General features: G+C 34.0%; 1 pseudogene across 1 annotated transcript in view; it reads left to right on the top strand.

Moving 5' to 3' along the window:
- LOC309974608 (large ribosomal subunit protein eL8-like) overlaps positions 1–18,403 on the top strand; it is a 193,505-nt pseudogene that overhangs the window by 5,381 nt on the left and 169,721 nt on the right. The window contains exon 2 of the transcript in view: positions 3,634–3,743. The product of the transcript in view is annotated as a large ribosomal subunit protein eL8-like (transcript). The remainder of the gene's footprint in view (positions 1–3,633; positions 3,744–18,403) is intronic.

Here is an 18,403-nt window from a genome sequence, read left to right as displayed (position 1 = left end):
TGAACTTGAATTAAGTAGAACATTTAATTTGAGGGGGCTGTGTGTGAATTGAAAGGTTATCCATCCAAGGATTAACCCTGTATGTTATAATCAACATTTAGTGATCTAACGAAAAGCATATTACTCAATACTTATATGACCCTGTTTCCTTATCTGCCTTACCAATTTTATCTACTATAATCATCCCAATGTGTAATATGTGAGAATCATAGAATCATATTTAACATCATTTTAAAATAAATGATAAACATCAAGATGAGAAGATTTACTAAGAGAAGTATTAAAGCTTGTTAAATTGTCAGAACAAGAAGTTTTAGACAACTATGTTACCATGGTGTCTGCTTAATGCATTCAACATTTTATAAAGAAAAAAAACTGAAGAGAATACACACACACAGCTTTCATCAGATGCATTGAGAGTGTCAGAATTCTTTAAAAACATGGAGAAATCCTGAACTCCTGCAGGAAAAAAGAAAAGAAATATATAGAAAATATATTAAAAAGGTAAAAAAAAAAAAAAGAGGGAAGACATTGCTGCTCTAGTTGTTTCATCATCAAAAATCATTATAGGAGTCAAAATGAAGAAATAAGATAAGAAAATGTTTACGGAAAAAAATTTTTTCTAGGACCACATATCCCAAAGATGAATTCAGGTATCATGCCAATACCTAAATTACTGGGACTTAGATTGTCACTGAAAATTGAATGTACCTGAGGGATGTGTTTGTCCTAAGTTAAACTCAGTAAATATGGGGTTTGATGTGATCTTCCAAAGAGAGAGGAATTCCTCACTTTACTGAATACACTTTATAGTATCCTGAATATTAACATGAAGCAGAAAATTTTGACCCACTTAATCACAGCGAAAAATCTTCTAAAATAGTAGCTATTATTCACTGATAAGCTACTGTGTTGAAACACAGTAATATGCCTATGCATTCGTTATCTAAATAATGCCTTCTCAATTAAGGTGTCATAGAAAGTTCTAGGTATTCTATGTTAATGTTATTTTCAGCCTTTGAGTTAACAGGTAGGAACCTGAAGGAGCAGGCTTCTGTGTTTTACCCATTGGGACATAAACATATTATCATCTTCTCTGTGTGCAGTAAAGTAAAGGTTAGGAAGCAATGACATAATTCTTACAATGGCCTTATTAAATAGTTACTGTTATTATCCTCACTTTACATAAATTTAAGCTGAAAGAAGTTTAGTAATTCTATTTAAAGAAGTTAAGTAACATTCTCTAGATCCCATGGCTAGAGAATCTTGTGCGCTCTAAATCTGTCTGATTAATCTTGAGCTTTCAAGTACTTTACGAGTACACATGATAGAGTCTCTCTACTTCCAAGTCATCTGTATACTCTCCTTCCTCCTTTCTGCCCCTTCTTGGATGAAGGTATTCATGCATTTGTTAATTCCATCCCCACTATTATACTTGCAAATCTTATTTTACAAATGAAATGCAGTAGAAAGAGTATAGACCTTGGAATCAATGAAACCTGGGTTGTAGCCCAAATTCTAAATGATAGCTACAGTAATACTTTTAGGTGGGTTAAATTAGTGAACTCCAAACTCTCTAGGATTCTAGTTTAGCTTAATGAATGTAAATATATATGGAGAATTCACCTAAATTAATGGAATGTGTAGAATCTCTCATTAAGCTGGTTTATGGTGGGTAATCCAGTTTCAGTAGACTATGTCAGTGAAGGTGGGCCAGAGTAGAGTATCAGACAGAAGCCCCTGCTAATACCTTCAGTTGCTATCCGTTGTCCCTGATCATCTGAGGCACTGGTTGACCATCCACTCTTTAACCACTGCGATCTGAAAAAACTGATGTTTTGGTTCCATGACCAAATAATGACTTTCTCTCATGTACCTCCTCCCATCAATTAGCCCCAGTTAGTGTATACTTTATCTTATTCAATAATATAAAAGAGCATATTTGCTAGTTATTATTGAACTTCTCCAGACAATCAGATGGGGGGAAATATACTCTGATGTCTGGGAAAGGTGTAGAGGTAAAAATATATATTATCTACAGGGAGCACAGAAGGGTTTCTAATGGATCAAAATTTCTCCAAATTATGGCAAACCAAAAGTAATGTCTTGTTGGATAAGAATGGTCTACACCTAGATGTGCAGCTGCTGGGACACAATTCTAAATAAAATTAAACAATACTCTTGAATCTTACATAGCTCATTGGTTTAGACAGAAGTCTTCTGATTTCAGATTTTAAAAAGCAGTAAACTCAGAAGGTTTTTGTTGTTTTGGTTAAGGAGTGATTCATAGTAGCTTTCCTTCCAGATATCTATATGATAATAGAGTTTCCAAGTCTAGTTAATATTAACACCTTAGGAGTTTATCTCCTCACTATAAAGTGTATAGTAGTTCTTCTTGTCACACAATGTTATTTTCTTCTCCTCCTTCTCCTTCTCCTTGTTTTTCTCCTCCTCCTTTACCACCACCACCACTATCACTATACTTAACACAAAAAGAGGAGGAAAACTATGTAATTTTGGTTTATTACTGATCTCTCAACAACACTGGACACAGTTCCTGCTATATATTTGGTATTCAGTAACAATCTGGTATGTTACAGGAAATTCTAGAGAGGATAAAGGACCTCAAGGGAGAAGATGATGTATCATTTAGGGTACAATCATGAAATAAAAACCACATAATAATTTGAACACTGAAAGTTTAATCTAAATATGTATTATCTACTTTAAAACAGGTTTAATATTAAGAAATAAAGAAGCTCTTAAATATACAAGAGTAGTAGTCATTGAGAAAAAACACTGTCTCCATGACTGAGGATGAGTACAAAGGAAGGAACAAATTTGGAAGACCTCTACCCCCAAGTCTGAAATTTGGATCTCATAAGAGAATAGGAGAACATCTTTTACTGGATGGCAAAGAAGTTATCTATAATGTTGTAGGCCAGGAGCTGGCAAGTAGTAAATAAGCACATAATGTCAAAAACACTTACTGAAAAGCTGGCTGAGGTGAGAGTTGGAACTCACTGGGAAACCAGCATGGGGGTGCTGTGGAAACTTGCTGGAAAGCCTCCTTCTGGAGCTCTTGAAAACCGACTTGGAAGCTTCCTATGCAACAAGCTGCTAAAAGGTGGTTAGACTAAATAATAAACAAATATTTATTTTTTATTATTTGTAATTTATTATTTATTAAAATTGTAATTTATTACACATTTGTAATTTATTATTTGTTTATTATTGTAATAAACAAATAAAGTAAAACAAATTATGACAAAGCTCGAGCAGGTCCAGAAGTTACAAGCTACACGAGCAGGTAACTCAGACATTTTCAATACCAATTGCTGTTGTATAGTCTCCTCTCCCACAATCCATGTCTGTGGCTTCCTGGAGTGTTTCTTATGACTAATTGACTAAGGATTAAAAAGACCCTCAAGCCTGGTTTACATATAAGTTTGCCTGACCTGTTGGTACTGCCTAAATGTGTACAGCTCCAGCATTGCATCCTCAGTCAGGGTCACCCTTTGTCAGTATTTTTCACATGGACGCTGGCACAATGTTAATATTGTTGGTAGAGGGTACTGGAAGGACACTGGAGGGGAAAAAGGCTTTTCTTGTCTGCTCTCCATTTTGTCTCAGTTGCCAGCCTCCTCAAGGGCAAAGCTTCCTCCAATGCTAGAATCCACCATAGTACAGTTAATTCTGTGCTAAGCTCCTGCTTGTGGATGTTTCTTCAGTTATGGGCTAAGGTACGGTGTGACTTCTTCCAGTCCCAGCTGTTGACAGCAGATAGATTCGCCAGCTCCTAGTTCCAAAAGCAGTTGATTTTCTGCAGTCCTCCCAACACCTTCTTTAATGGCTTCACAAAAGATTGCCACAAGTGAGGCTCCTCACCTGGCTCTCAGGTGACTGTTGTGCATTCTGAGGTGACAGTCCTCTCTGTGGATGGCTTCCCCCAACACCACAGAGAATATATTTTCAGAAACATCTTAGTACCATTTTTCACCATACGGTGATCCATAAATGTGCCTTCCCGTCCCTCCGCCCCATGCCACCTTTGGTAAGGGGGGGAAGAGAGGCTCTTTAGGTAGCTGTTGCAGCTCTATGAGTAATAGATATGATAACATGTATATACCTACATACGCGTACACACAGAATTCTTAGTACATTATCTCACACAGCCTGAAATGTGTGTATTCAGTTCTCTTTCTTCATTTCACACTTATGACTTAAGCTATGCAGTCTGAGGAACTAGAGAATTGGGAGGTATGCCACTAAGAGTCCTTATTCTTTCTTAATTCCTCATCCAATTTGTTACCAATTTGGGTCATTTCTTGCTCCCTTTGTATTTATAAACTTACGTGAATCATTTCTACTTCTTTGTTCAGGACCTCATAATTTCTGTCATGGCTAATTAATATTTTTCTCAATTTATTTTCTATCTTGATTTGATCCTCTTGAACCTATTTTTCATAGAGTTACTAGGGTGATTTTTATTAAAATTCAGATATGATTATGGTGTCCCTTTGAAGTAGTTCAATGTTAAAATACTTCGGGGATAATAATCAAGCTCATTACTGAGAAATTAAGAACATTTCTATTCTAGGCTGTAACTACTTTTCAGTCACTTATCATTTCATCTCCTAAACCCTATGTGCTGTTCATACTTAAGCAGAACTATTCTCCAAATAGTGTTTAAATTTAATTGAGAGGTACAAACTACTGTGCATAAAATGGACAGGCTACAGGGGGAGGAGTACAGTGAAATATAGCCATTATTTTGTGGTGATTTTAAATGGAGGATAAGCTATAAAAATGTTGAGTAGCTATGTTGTACACCTGAAACTAACATGATGTTTTAAATCAACTATACTTCAATAAAAAATTTTAAAAAAGAAAGTTAAACTTTAGTAGTTCTGAACTGCTTGCATAACTCATATTATTTTACTCTATCTACTCAGCACCTAGCATTGTGAGTGGTCAATGAATGATTGTTAGACAAACAAGTAAATATATGAATAAAGTGGGTTAGAGAAGCATGGATGAAGGAGCAAATAGACCAACAGTTTCTTGTCATTCAGTTGTGTGAAAAAACTCATACTTGATATTTGGAGATGACTAATTTCTTACAGTATTGTAGAGTAAAATGTGCATCAAAGATGTATTCAGAATGGAACATGATGCTGATGTAAATATAATTTTATATAAGTTTAGTGTAAAATATGCCTATGTAAATATCCAAAAGTACTCATTAAGATAGTAGCACAATGAGAATGCTTTAAACACCTAAAAATATGAGAAAATAAACAGTTCAGTAGGAAAAAAATAACCAACTAAGGACAAAGAGCTTGATAAAAGCCCAGGAGAGGTAGAACTATAGATTGCTATAGAAAGAAGTGGAAAGAAAATATGTAAAGACAGTTGATTTAATAATGTGGTGGAAAGCTAGATAACTAGCTGGAGAATGGACAGAAAGATCACCCTCTTGCAGAGAAATTAAAATAGGTGATTTTTTTTTTAAGGAGAGAAGGAAAACAAGAATAAAAATATAGTGGAGCCCCTTAAATTATAAATCAATAAGAAGGCATTTTAGTTAAGATGAATATGACTAGAATCTCAAAGCCGAGAATTCTCATTCACAAATCTGGCATGGTCAGACTTCTACCGGTTGCTATGGATGGAATGTTTCTGTTCCCCCCAAATCCATGTTAATTCCTAAACCCAGTGTGATGGTATTAGAAGGTGGGAACTTTGGGAAGTGATAGGTCATGAGGGTAGAACTCTTAAGAGTGAAATTAGTGCCCTTATAAAAGAGATCACAGAGAGCTCCCTTGTCCCTTCCTCAGTGTGAAGATATAGTGAAAAGAGAGCAGTCTGTGAACCAGGAAGTGGGCTCCCACCAAACAGTAGATCTGCCAGTGCCTTGATCTTGGACTTCCAGGCTCTAAAACTGTGAGAAATAAATTTCTGTTATTTATAAGCCACCAAGTCTATAGAGTTTTATCATACCATCCTGAACAAACATACCAGTTTAAGCTTCTGAGGTTATTTGCATTATTTGTTACGAGAAAAAAAAAAAAATCAGTGAATGGATGCTATTTATACTGAGCTTGCAGTTTGATCCTAATCCCTTACCAGTGTCTTTTGAGATAATGTAGAATGTCAAGAAGTTTGAAAAACATACTTTGCCTATTATAGAATCATGCTAACTGACCTTCCTAGTAGTTCCTTCATCTCCTGTTCCATCCTGCTAACATTGAGTCTTCACAAGTAGGAGAGGAAACTACTTTTTTTTTGCGTTACACGGGCCTCTCACTGTTGTGGCCTCTCCCGTTGCGGAGCACAGGCTCTGCATGCGCAGGCTCAGCTGCCATGGCTCACGGGCCCAGCCGCTCCGCGGCATGTGGGATCTTCCCGGACTGGGGCACGAACCCGTGTCCCCTGCATCGGCAGGCGGACTCTCAACCACTGCGCCACCAGGGAAGCCCGAGGAAACTACTTTTGATGGATAAGATTCCATTTTCCTGAAAGCTTTTCAGAGCAAAGAGAGAAAAGAATTTTTAGAAAGGGAGAAAGTCATCTAGCAATACTCACAGCGGTTTTAGGAGTCCCATTAACAAAAAGTTTTCTCCCCTTAGCTCTTTTGTTTAAAAGCTTCAATTAACATTACCATGCAGAAATTTTCTGTCTTGATTCCTATCTGGCTTTCTCCCTGCAAGTAGAGCAAGTGAGGAGAGACAAAGAGGATGGGATCTCTGAGATATCATTAAAGGTTAGTCACTTGTTTTCATTCACTCAAAGTTTGATACCCAGACCACCTACATAAATACCACCTGTGGAGCTTTTTAGACGTGCAGTCTGCAGGCAACACTCAGACTTACTAAAACAGGTTCTAAAATATGCCTTAAAATACTCTGAGACAATTCTTATGTAAAACAAACACTCTGACCACTGCTATAATGTCTGTTCTACAAGTGTATTTGGAAACTTAACTCCAAACTAAGGTGGAATACAGAAAAACAGAATAGCTTAGGATATAAAATAGAGCACAATAGTATGATTACTTTGTTCAATGAAATGTTAACAGAAGTGACATGTGTCATTTCCACTGGAATTTTTCAAAGCCTGAAAATAAATTATATTCTTTTTCTTCTGCCAAGGTGATCTTGAAAGCGAATATTAAGATGAAGCTATATCAGCTGGGATCCCAGAATCACCACAATGAGCTAAACATGCTGCCAACATGATACTACTCCTAGTCTGAGTGAGAAATATACTTTTGCAGTGCTAAGCCATGAGATTTTAAGATTGTTACTACAGCATACCCTGGGGCGGACTACTATGGCCAGTTACTCTACTGCACTAACATAGGATTGAGATATGTTATCAATACCAACAACCCACCTTTTCTTCTTGCTCATGTTTATTTATCTTCGGGGGTGGGGGGATCCTAGTGCTTTCCATGTGTTGCCCTTTGAGCATTTTTCTTCCATGTGGGCTTCTCTTTCCCTGTTTTATTAGTGTGTTTTTATTCTCATCTTGTCTTTTCTTGCTTATATCAAAAATTTTCCACAAATGACTGGGTATGCAAATGGCAAAAGGCTCTGCAATGTGGATCTTGTTAGACTTGTTCACTATTTTTATTGTTGCATTGAATATTTAAAATTGGCTTTTGGAATGAGGCAAGTGTTATCTAAGTTCAGTTTGCTATTTGAATCACAGTCTGTAGTGGGGATTTTTGAAGAACGTTTATCTTCTATGTCTTACATGTTCAACTGGCATTTTTTGAAGTCGAATACATTTTTCATAGACTGTTGTTTTTGATTATCTGTTGATATATTTTTGAATGATTAGAGATATGTTTTATCTTGTGAACATCTACAGATTGCTTTTGCTTCCCCACATTTTCTAACTGTTTAATATTAATTCCTCCTTTTAAACCATAAGCTGTAGGACATTGATGTACACAAACTTTTTCTTAAATTTGAATATTTACTAATATACATCTGTAGCTGTGCAAGTCTCTGTAAGGATCTTTGATCTTGATGCATGGTCTTCTTACATGGAAGCATGTAGTTTATTTTAAATATTCTAATGGTATTTGTGGTTTTCTCTCTCCTGAGAATGAACAAAATATAATAACCTTCAGAGTATACTGAGTTTATTAACTTTCTTGTAATATGTGCACCTATTCATTTATGTAGACCCACTGCTTTCCACTTCTGTCTCCCACCATATCATGTCATAGGTAGTAATAATCTATAGTGAATGTACAGTAGGAAACAGCTATGGAATAAAGATGGAGGTAAAGTGATTCTAGCTATTTTGGAAAGAAACTCAGGACTAAAAGCATGAAGGTAGAGTGATAGCAAGGTAGCAACCTCCCCTGACCCTTCTCAGAAGATATTCAATTCATAAATATGGTCTATCGTGTGTGAATTCTGATTATAATCACCTTAGAAATAAAGGGAAAGCAATCACATAATGGAAAATTTCCTACACAATATTATTAATATAATTATGATTAATACTTCTCAGAAAATAAAGTCAACTATAGTACAAGTACTAAGTATGTTTTGGTTTAACATATAAAAGAGATTATTCAATAATATATTTTGTATCAGTTGATATGGACATGACTAAGCTCTAGCAAGGATATGAAAATGTTGGAAAAATGCATATTTCCTGCACGTATGGTCTTTTGTTGTCCAATTCTATTACAATAACTGCCCACCTAAGAATAAAAAACTGAAAACAGATATCAAGCAAGGATTATTGACCAAATTGGTCACTGCCATCTTATCTGTCACTAGCCAAACCTGTCCAGAGGGAAAATCTATGGTTGTAAATGCATTGTAATATAGAGTAGGTGGCCAGCTGATGATGCAAGCACTTCCTCTTTTGCCTTCTAAGTTCATGACATCTGATGAATACATCTCTTTTTAAAGAAAAAGCATTATTTTTAAAGTACCTGGTTATGAGTGCTCAATTCAGTAAGAGCAATAGGTTACAGGTAGAGAGACAAGGGAGTATATTGAGAAACAATTGTTTAAATTCCTTAAGAAGTTTAAAGGATACTTGAAAACTTCTTAAGGAATTTAAACAATTGTTTAAACAATTGTTTAAATTGAGGAAACAATTGTTTAAATTGAGCAAAATTCAAAGGAGTGGCTAGATGTTAATCTACTGTCTTTCCCACTGTGGTCCAATGTTTTACCAGAGAACTTGCTGTAATGTAAGAAAGGTAGAAATTTCTTAGTGTTTCTGATCATATTCCAAATTCCCTACAATTATTTGAATTTTACACCCCTTTTGACTGTTCATTAATATTTACTTGGAAAGTTGAAGAATATTAATCAGGTAACAGTATATTTCAGTGATCATAACCACTCACCATATTTTTATTGGAAGAATAAATGGTTGAGGTGGTATTAACAACAACCTTATAAAAAATACAATTAAAATTACATGAGACATCATTCATTCCGTTAGAAGGCACAGTTTTTAAGAAGTAAATCTTGTTCAGTGTTCTCCAGAGAAACAGAACCAAAAGTATAAGGCCATTGGGGCAGAATTCACTGTTACTGGGGGGGAGGGTCAGGGGACTATTCTATTCTGGCCTTCACCTAATTGAATGAGACCCATCCACATTAAAGAGAGCAATCTGTTTTACTCAGTCTACCTATTTAAACATTAATCACATCCCAAAACACAATCACAGAAACCCCAGAATAATATTTGACCAAACATCTGGGCACCGCATGGTCCAGTGAAGTTGCTGCATTAAATTAACTATCACCAAGTGTAATCACTTTATCACTAGCTTTCTATTTGTTACTTGGAAAATATACTTCAGCTTCTCTCTTGAATCTGTAAGTCAAATTATGTGTCAAATAATACTGGTTTTCCATTACTTCAAAGAGATAATGCAAGATTAATGTGCTAGTTTCATAATACACATTGAGTTCCTCATAAGAAATAAAGAATTGACATGTTAATATTATCAATATGTTATAGTATTTTAATATATTCAGCAAAGACCATCATTCACTATATGACATGAATAATGAAAAACACCTAAGGAAAAGAAGAAAGTTTGTAAAATCTTTTGAGGAATTCATGAATAGATGTGTATATAACTTGTGTTCTATAATGTATACTAGGTACAGTATTATGGGATATGATAAAGGAAGAAAACTGATATAATCTAATTAGATTTTATTTTAAAGTTTGTACTGTAAGGGTAGCCTTGAAGTGTTTTTCAGTATACTTTATCAATGGATATCATACTAAAGATCATTCATTAGATTTACCTTCTAATCCAGGAACTCTGACCGACACCATGGTCAAATCAGTTTGATTTTAAGATATTCATTTGTAAAATTGTTAGGAGAAAGACATGATCTCTAACAAAACATCCTGTTTTAAGATTCTGTATTTTATATGGTAGGTCGCAAACCAGTAGCCTATAGGTTTAAAAAAAAGAAAACAGGAACATATCATTTACAAAACAGAAAATTTTACATAAAAATTAAATGGCTGTACTTCTCTAAAAAAATAAGATCTGGCAACTCTCCCCTAAATTTGCATATAGTATCAGTTTGTACCAAGGGTATAATCTTTCCATTTTATTTCTCATCCACTATTTAAACAAATATGTTTTGAGTATCAGAGACTCAACATTCCTACCTTAGCCAGTGCTTTGGCTTTTCCACCTTTGGTAAACAGTTTTAATTGCAATTCATGTTCTGAAAAAGACAAAAAAAACTTAACTGATTTTTGTTTTGTTTTGCCTAACAAAATTGATGAATTAGTCCATGAAGTCATATGAATATCATATTAAAAGTTTATTAAGTCCTGGGATGTTACCAAATAGTAAAGTCTCATCTCTTTTAAGAATAATGTGACTGGTTATTGCTTTCTTCTTTCATTTGCTATCCAGATTGACCCCAAATGACTCAATTTTATGTGAAGGGAAAAGAAGAAAATAGTCTCAATTTGCTCATAATGAAAATGAGTACTGATACTACTTGTTATTGAATAAATAAGTTCACATTTTCTTTTGTGTTAGTGACATCAGAATAAAGAGGAACAGGTTAGCAAAATATTTTACTCTAAGGAACTGTTTACCAAAATACGTCAACGCAAGGAAAGATATTCACAAGTGAGTCTAAATTCTTGATTTATCTCTAGAGAACTGACTTAAATCTGATGTCATCAACTATGAGTACATAAAACAATGAAAATGTATTACTTTTAAAATTTTTAATCATTTAAACAGCCCTTATCTTGCTACTATACCTCTTACCAAGAGGTGGCAGTACCATATTTTCAACATTCAAGCGATGAGAAATATTTATATTGACTTAATGTTATCATTTTTTCCCTTTTTCTGAAAATTAGTAATACAAGTCAGTATTTAAGTGTATTCTCATATAAATCAACTAATGTGTGATAATTACAGCATATTCTTTGTAGGCCATCATGAATCTTCTTTATAGATATTATCTAGAGCTTTCTTTGTATTATAGACTGTGTTCTCTAATGATTGCCAGCACATACACACCAGACTGCCTTACTCCAATATTCAGTTCTTAATGTGCTTAAGGAATGATAAGTATAAAAGTAACTTAAGTAAAAATACAATCTATTGTAATTTAGTGATATATATGGGGGTTGGCCCAAAAAATGTTATAATGTTTATGTAAAACAAAGGAATTTTGATTTAAATGATAAAGACCCTTGTTTCTCTCAGTGTGGTCAACATTAGTACCCTGAGAGCTCATTATATGTAGAATCTCAGTACCCACCCAGACTTACTTAATCTAAATGTACATTTTATCAGGATCCCCAAGTGATTTGAATGCATATTAAATGGTGAGAAGCACTCATCTGAACTAATGATTACAAAAATCATCATCGATAATCACAACTGGCCTTAGAACAGTGTTTTATAAATTGTGTTCCACCAAATCCTGTAAGTGTGAAGTACTGCTTCTCTGACTACTGTAAGAGAAAGAAGTGTCCTAGAGAAGGACAGTTACACTCTCATCTGTTTGTTTTATTTTTAATTTTAGTGAAAACACTTAACATGAAATCTACTGCCTTAACAAATGTTTAAGTGTACAATACAGTACTGTTGATGACAGGTATAATGTTGTACAGCAGATCTCTAGAATTTATTCATCTTATTTAACTGAAACTTTCTACTCATTGACTAGTAACTCCTCATTTCCTCCTTTCTCCAACCCCTGGCAACCGCTCTTAACATTCTTTGATTCTATGAATTTGACTATTTAAGATACCTCATATATGTGGAATCATGCAGTTTTTTGTCTTTCTGTGTCTAATTTATTTCACTTAGCATAATGTCTTCAAGTTTCATCCATGTTGTCATGTATCATAGAAGTTCCTTTGTTTTTAAAGCTGAATAATATTCCATTGTGTGTGTGTATGTGTGTGTTCATATATATATATATACACACATACATACACATTATATTTTCTTTATCCATTCATCTACTAATGGACATTCACGTTCCTTTCTTACCTTGGCAATTGTGAATAGTGCTGCAGTGAACATGGGAGTACTAATATCTCCTTGAGAACCTGATTTAAATTACCCAGAGGTGTGATTACTGGATCATATAGTAGTTCTGTTTTTAATTTTTTGAGAAATTTAAAAAAATGTTTTCTGTAGAAGCTCTACCATTTTGCAGTCACACCAATGGTGCATGTACTGGTTGTTCCAGCACTTTGGGTGAAAAGACTATCTTTGCTCCATTGTATTTGTCATTGCCCCTCTGTCAAAGGTCAGTTGACTATATTTACATGAGTCAATTTCTGAGTTCTCTATTATGTTCCACTGATCTATTCTCTTACCAATACTACACTGTTCTGATTACTGTAGCTTTATAGTAAGTCATGAAGAAGTCAGCTAGTGTCAGTCCTCCAACTTTGTTCTTCTCCTTCAATATTATGTTAGCTATTCTGGGTTTTCTTGCCTCTCCATTTCAATGTAAGAAACAATTTGTTTCTATCCACAAATAACTTATTGGGATTTTGATTTTAATTGTATTAAATCTATAGATCAAGTTAGGAAGAACTGATATTTTGACAATATTGACATGAATCTTAACTATTCATGAGTATGGAATTTCTCTCCACTTATTTAGTTCTTCTTTGACTCCCTTCATCCCAGTTTTATAGTTTTCCTCATATACATCTTGTATATATTTTGCTAGATTTTTACCTATTTCATTTTTACAGGTGCTACTATAAATGGTATTGCATTTTTAATTTTAAATTTCACTTGTTCATTATTGGTACATAGGAAAGTGACAAACTTTGTATATTAACCGTGTATACTGCAACTACTCTAATTTCTTATTAGTTCTAGGATGTTTTTGTCAATTCTTTTGAATGTTTTGCATAGACAAAGAAGACACTTTTATGTCTTCCTTCCCAATCGGTATACGTTTTATTTCTTTTTCTTGTCTTATTGGATTAGCTTGAACTTCCTGTATGATGTTGAAAGGGAGTGGTGAGAGGAGACTTTCTTTTCTTGTACCTGCTCTTAATAGGAAAGCTTCAAGTTTCTCATAATTAAGTATGATGCTAGGTAATAAGTGTTTTTGTTGATATTTTTCATTAAGTTGAGGAAATTTCTCTCTATTGCTATTTTACCAGAAGTTTTTATCACATTTAGTGGTGGATTTTGTCAAATGCTGTTTCTGCATCTATTGATATGATCATATGGTTTTTCTTTTCAGTGTGTTGATGTGAAACATTACATTAGTTGTTTTTTGAATATGGAGCCAGCCTTGCATACCTGGTATAAATCCCACAATGTCTTGGTGTATAATTATTTTTATACACTGTTGGATTTGTTTTCTTCTTGTAGTTATACAGTTTCGGGTCTACATTTAAGTCTTTAATCCATTTTGTATTGTTTTGTGTGTGTGTGTGTGTGTGTGTGTGTGTGTGTATGTGTGTGTGAGTGTGGTGTAAGATAATGGTCCAGTCCCATTGTTTTATGTACCTGTTTTCATGCCAGTGCTAATACTGTTTTGATTACTGTAGACTATACTTTGAAATCAGGTAGCATGATGCCTCCAGCATTAAAACTGTAGTCGTCTTTGGGCAGTATTGATATTTTAACAATAGTAAGTCTTCCAGTCCATGAATATAAATATTTTTCCATTTTTATGTGTCTTTAATTTCTTTTATCAATATTTTATAGCATTTGGTATACAAGTCTTTTGCTTTCTTAGTTAAGTTTATTCCTCATCTGTTGTATATACAATTGAGTTGCCTATTATGTGTTGAAATGCAAAATCAGCACTAACAGTGAAAATCATTTAAATTTTCCTTTAGAATTCTTAGGAAAAAATACACTGCATTCAGAACATCTCTAAAGTATTTTAAGGCAAGCAATTTTTAATTCATTTATGAAATAGATCACCTTTTTGGCCTGATCACTGCTGCCTTTTTGATGGACTACATTGTAAATATATGTCTTTATACACTGAAGTAATAATTGGTTCTGTACGAAAGTTAAAAGAGAGTGGCTTTTGACAAAACAAACAAGCAAAAAATCTTTAAGTTCACATCTCTCACATAACTTATTTTCAAGAAAATCTGTCCTTGACTACAATGGACAGAGTTACGTATGACAGTGATCATTATCTCTCTTTCTCCTTCACTTTTCCTCTTAATCTAACATTTGTTAATATAATTAAAGTAGTAACATGATAGAATTCTACCTTAAGTTTCTCTTTAAGCTCTCCACTAAAATATGAGAGGTTGAGTGTATTATATGAAGTAGATGATTAGTGTATATATACTTCCATTGCCCTTGTTACAACTTCACCTTAGTCTCAGTTTGTATCAATTGATATTCATGACATATTTAATTTTTTACTAATAATAGAGGAAATTTAAGTTACGAAAGAGAGTATATGGGGGAGAATAAAAGAGAAGGTTGCATATAATATGACATCTATCAGTGTTAGGTCTTACAACTTAGTTCACTTTCCAAATTAGTAGATGAGAGGGTTTAGAATTTTCTCAAATAGATGAAAGTAGGTTTTTGAGATAGAAAAGTCTGATGCAAGCATTACTAATTCATAGTTTATATTTTAAAATGAAAATCCTTCTCACATCCAGAATCAACCTGGCAATTACTACTCCACATGATGAGAATATCCAGATGTAAGGTGTTTGTTTGTTTTTAGGTGAATGTCAGCATCTTCATGTTGTGGAAAGTGACTACAGTGTTCATCAGCAGTTTGGCAGGCACTGGGCATGTATGGAGAAAGAGCAGTGACCTTGCACAGCAACTTCTGTTAACGGACTATTTTATATGGACAGGTAAGGCATCCCTTTGGGAACTCCTATAAATTGTGGGAGAGGGATAAAACATTGAATGAACTAGTTTTCTATCAGGATGGTAGGAATTCTATTACTATAATTTAATTTAAAAAATAGCAATGACAGTCTTCCACCAACAGCATACATGGATTCCAATTTCTTCACATCTTCACCAACAATTATTATTGTTTGTTTGTTTCTTGGATAATATTCATCCTGACAGGTGTGAGGTGATATCTCATTGTGGTTTTCATTTGCATTTCCCTGATGATTGATGAATTTGAGCACCTTTTCCCTTTACCTGTTGGCCATTTATATGTCTTTGGAGAAATGTCTGTTCAAGACCTTTACCCATTTCTTAATTGGGTTATTTGGTTTGTTTTGCTATTGAGTTGTAGGAGTTCATTATATTTTGGAAATTAAGTCCTTATCAGATATATGGTTTGCAAATATCTTTTTTCAGTCCACAGACTGCCTTTGCAATGGGTATAAAGTTACAATTATACAAGAGCCCATTAGGTACTAGAGAGGGAAGGCACTCATGACACTCTATCTTAGAGAGACACTCCTGTATCTTTTCTCTCAAAACAAAATTATGTGTCACAGTTCTCCAAAAGTTTTGCAAGAATCTTACATTTAAATATACGGTTTGTCATCTACCATGAGTCAGTTTAGACCATGATGTGATTTTCCTTTTATATAACCTTAATGATAACTCTATTAAAAACAATAGGAGATGGCCCTCCCTAGCCCCTGTGCCTCTCATGGAAAACACGTGTGAAAGCTTCTAGATATCCTCCCACAACCACCCCCAAAGTTATCACTCAGCAATTCCATGACATGGATGAATGGATAATTGTTGTCTGAAATGGTTAGAACCTTCTGGCTACTCAGAATGGAAATAAATACAACTTCTTATAATAGGGCAGACCTGAGGCCAGATTAGCAAGAACTAATCTCAGAGAAGTGTTACCAACAATTAGGACACCATTTGGTCACCTGTGTTTGAACCTATTATCAGGTATACAGCACGCAGTACTATCCCAAATTCTTCCTCATTAACCAGATAGAGCAGAAGATCATTTATTACCCAGTAGATCATAACACTTTGGACAACATGTTCACTATCCGTTCCCATGAAATTTCTTCACATCCCATTAATCAATATACAGAAAGCCTATATTCTTCCTTTTCCAGAAGTAAATCTATGTCAGCATGCTATCCTCATTCTAAAATTGTCAAGAACTATGAGAGATCTGTGACTTTGCTCTACTTAAAAGCTGGCACATAATTTGCCACAATTTTAGAAATGCTGGCAGAATACAGGAGACATGAGTCATAGAACTTTATGGCTAATGGCAATATAAGCAGCATGAACATCAGAGTATTTCCTCAGGCCACTTTGCAACTAAGGCTCATGGGAATAACCCAAATAGGTCCAAATAGATGCCTGAGAATGCAATAGTTTGCATTTTATGAAAGGCATCCTGACTTTAGGAAACTGAAATCTTTTATAAGGGAGGTAAGCATGCCTGCTACAAAGGGAGACATTGTTTCTGTCTTCTTAGGCTGATTGCTAAACAAATACCTTTGAAAACAGTCTGGAACAAAGGCAGTCAAAGTCTCTGCAAAATGTCAGGAAACCTCAGGTACCCATAAAGAATTGTCTCTCAGTATTGGCTTCCTCAGCTTTACCTACTTTTCTTCTTTCTCTCTCTCCCTCTCTACTCCTTCCTTCCTTTCCCTTTATTTCTCTCTCTCTCTCTCTCTCTCATTCTTTCTTTCTTTCCTTTTTTATTTCTTCTATTCTTGGCTTTAATGGTCTTCACAAAGATAAGACTAAAATAGTAGTAAATAAATATTTTCAGGTACAATGATACATAAAGATGTAATAGTCCTGATTTGTTGTGCAATTAGTTTAATTTTCTCCTTCAGATTTTATTTTCATACATCATATATATGTTTCTATGTGAGTGTGTGCATGTTGCGGGGGGGTAACACTTAAAATGTTATAAGTTAGAGTTTGTATCAAATTTGCTTAATGTAAGTTTGTATGGTCAGATTTTCAGACTATTCCTGTGGAAATTATATTCAATAGGCCTAAGATGGTACCCAGAGTTTATATTTTTAGGATAGAGCAAACTGAAATCTTAAATGAAGCAATTTGAGGAAAACAGGCATGGAACATTTTTTTAAACGAGAAAGAAATGGACATATCTTTACTAAACACATTTTTTACAATGACAAAATAACTTCAAATGGTCAAACATTTTTTTCTTTGTGTGTTAATGAGGTAAACACATTTTTGTTTTGTTCATAACTAATGTTTTCTTTAAGTGTATCAACAAAGAACAAATTAACTGCAATTTTTATTGTAGCATGTAGATGCAAAATTTTTATTGTAGCATGTAGATGCAATTTAATATAGCAACTTTATGCAAATTAATTTAGTGCCACAGAAAAACACATCTGTAACACTTAATAAATGAGAAAACAAGTAGAACAAAAGAAATATGAATTGTAAAATTTCATTTATCTCATAAGATCTTGCATCATATTGAGAGAAAAAAATTAAACCCTGAAAATCCTAAATGCAAGAATATTGTATCAAAAATGAAAATAATTGATATTCTTTAAAATATTTTTATTTGATAATGTTAAAATATTTTAAATGTCAATGTACAATAAGAAGCTATAAAATAGATCATTTAAAGTATCTTTTCACATACAGTATTTGGGCAAATAGGAGAGTCTATCCTGACTTGTATAGTCTTCAAAATTAAATTAATGCCTAATTTAAATTGTAAAATATCTCTATAATTCTCACAGTTTCATATGTTTCATGAAATTCTACTAGTCTTTATGTATACATACATTACATATCACATAATAGTTGGCCTGAATGCCCAGAAATATCAACATTTTCTCATGTCTGGACCTTTTTTCCCCTTCTGTTTCATATATCTTGGGATATATCTTAATGAATCAAATTCTGGTGTCTTAATACAAAAACTAAAAAAGACCACTGCTTTCTCTT

Source organism: Leucopleurus acutus (assembly GCF_964270905.1).
Source record: "Leucopleurus acutus genome assembly, chromosome: 18".
Classification (NCBI taxonomy): Eukaryota; Metazoa; Chordata; class Mammalia; order Artiodactyla; family Delphinidae; genus Leucopleurus; species Leucopleurus acutus.
The sequence above is the reverse complement of the archived record's forward strand: the minus strand, read 5'-3'. Positions and strand labels throughout refer to the sequence as shown.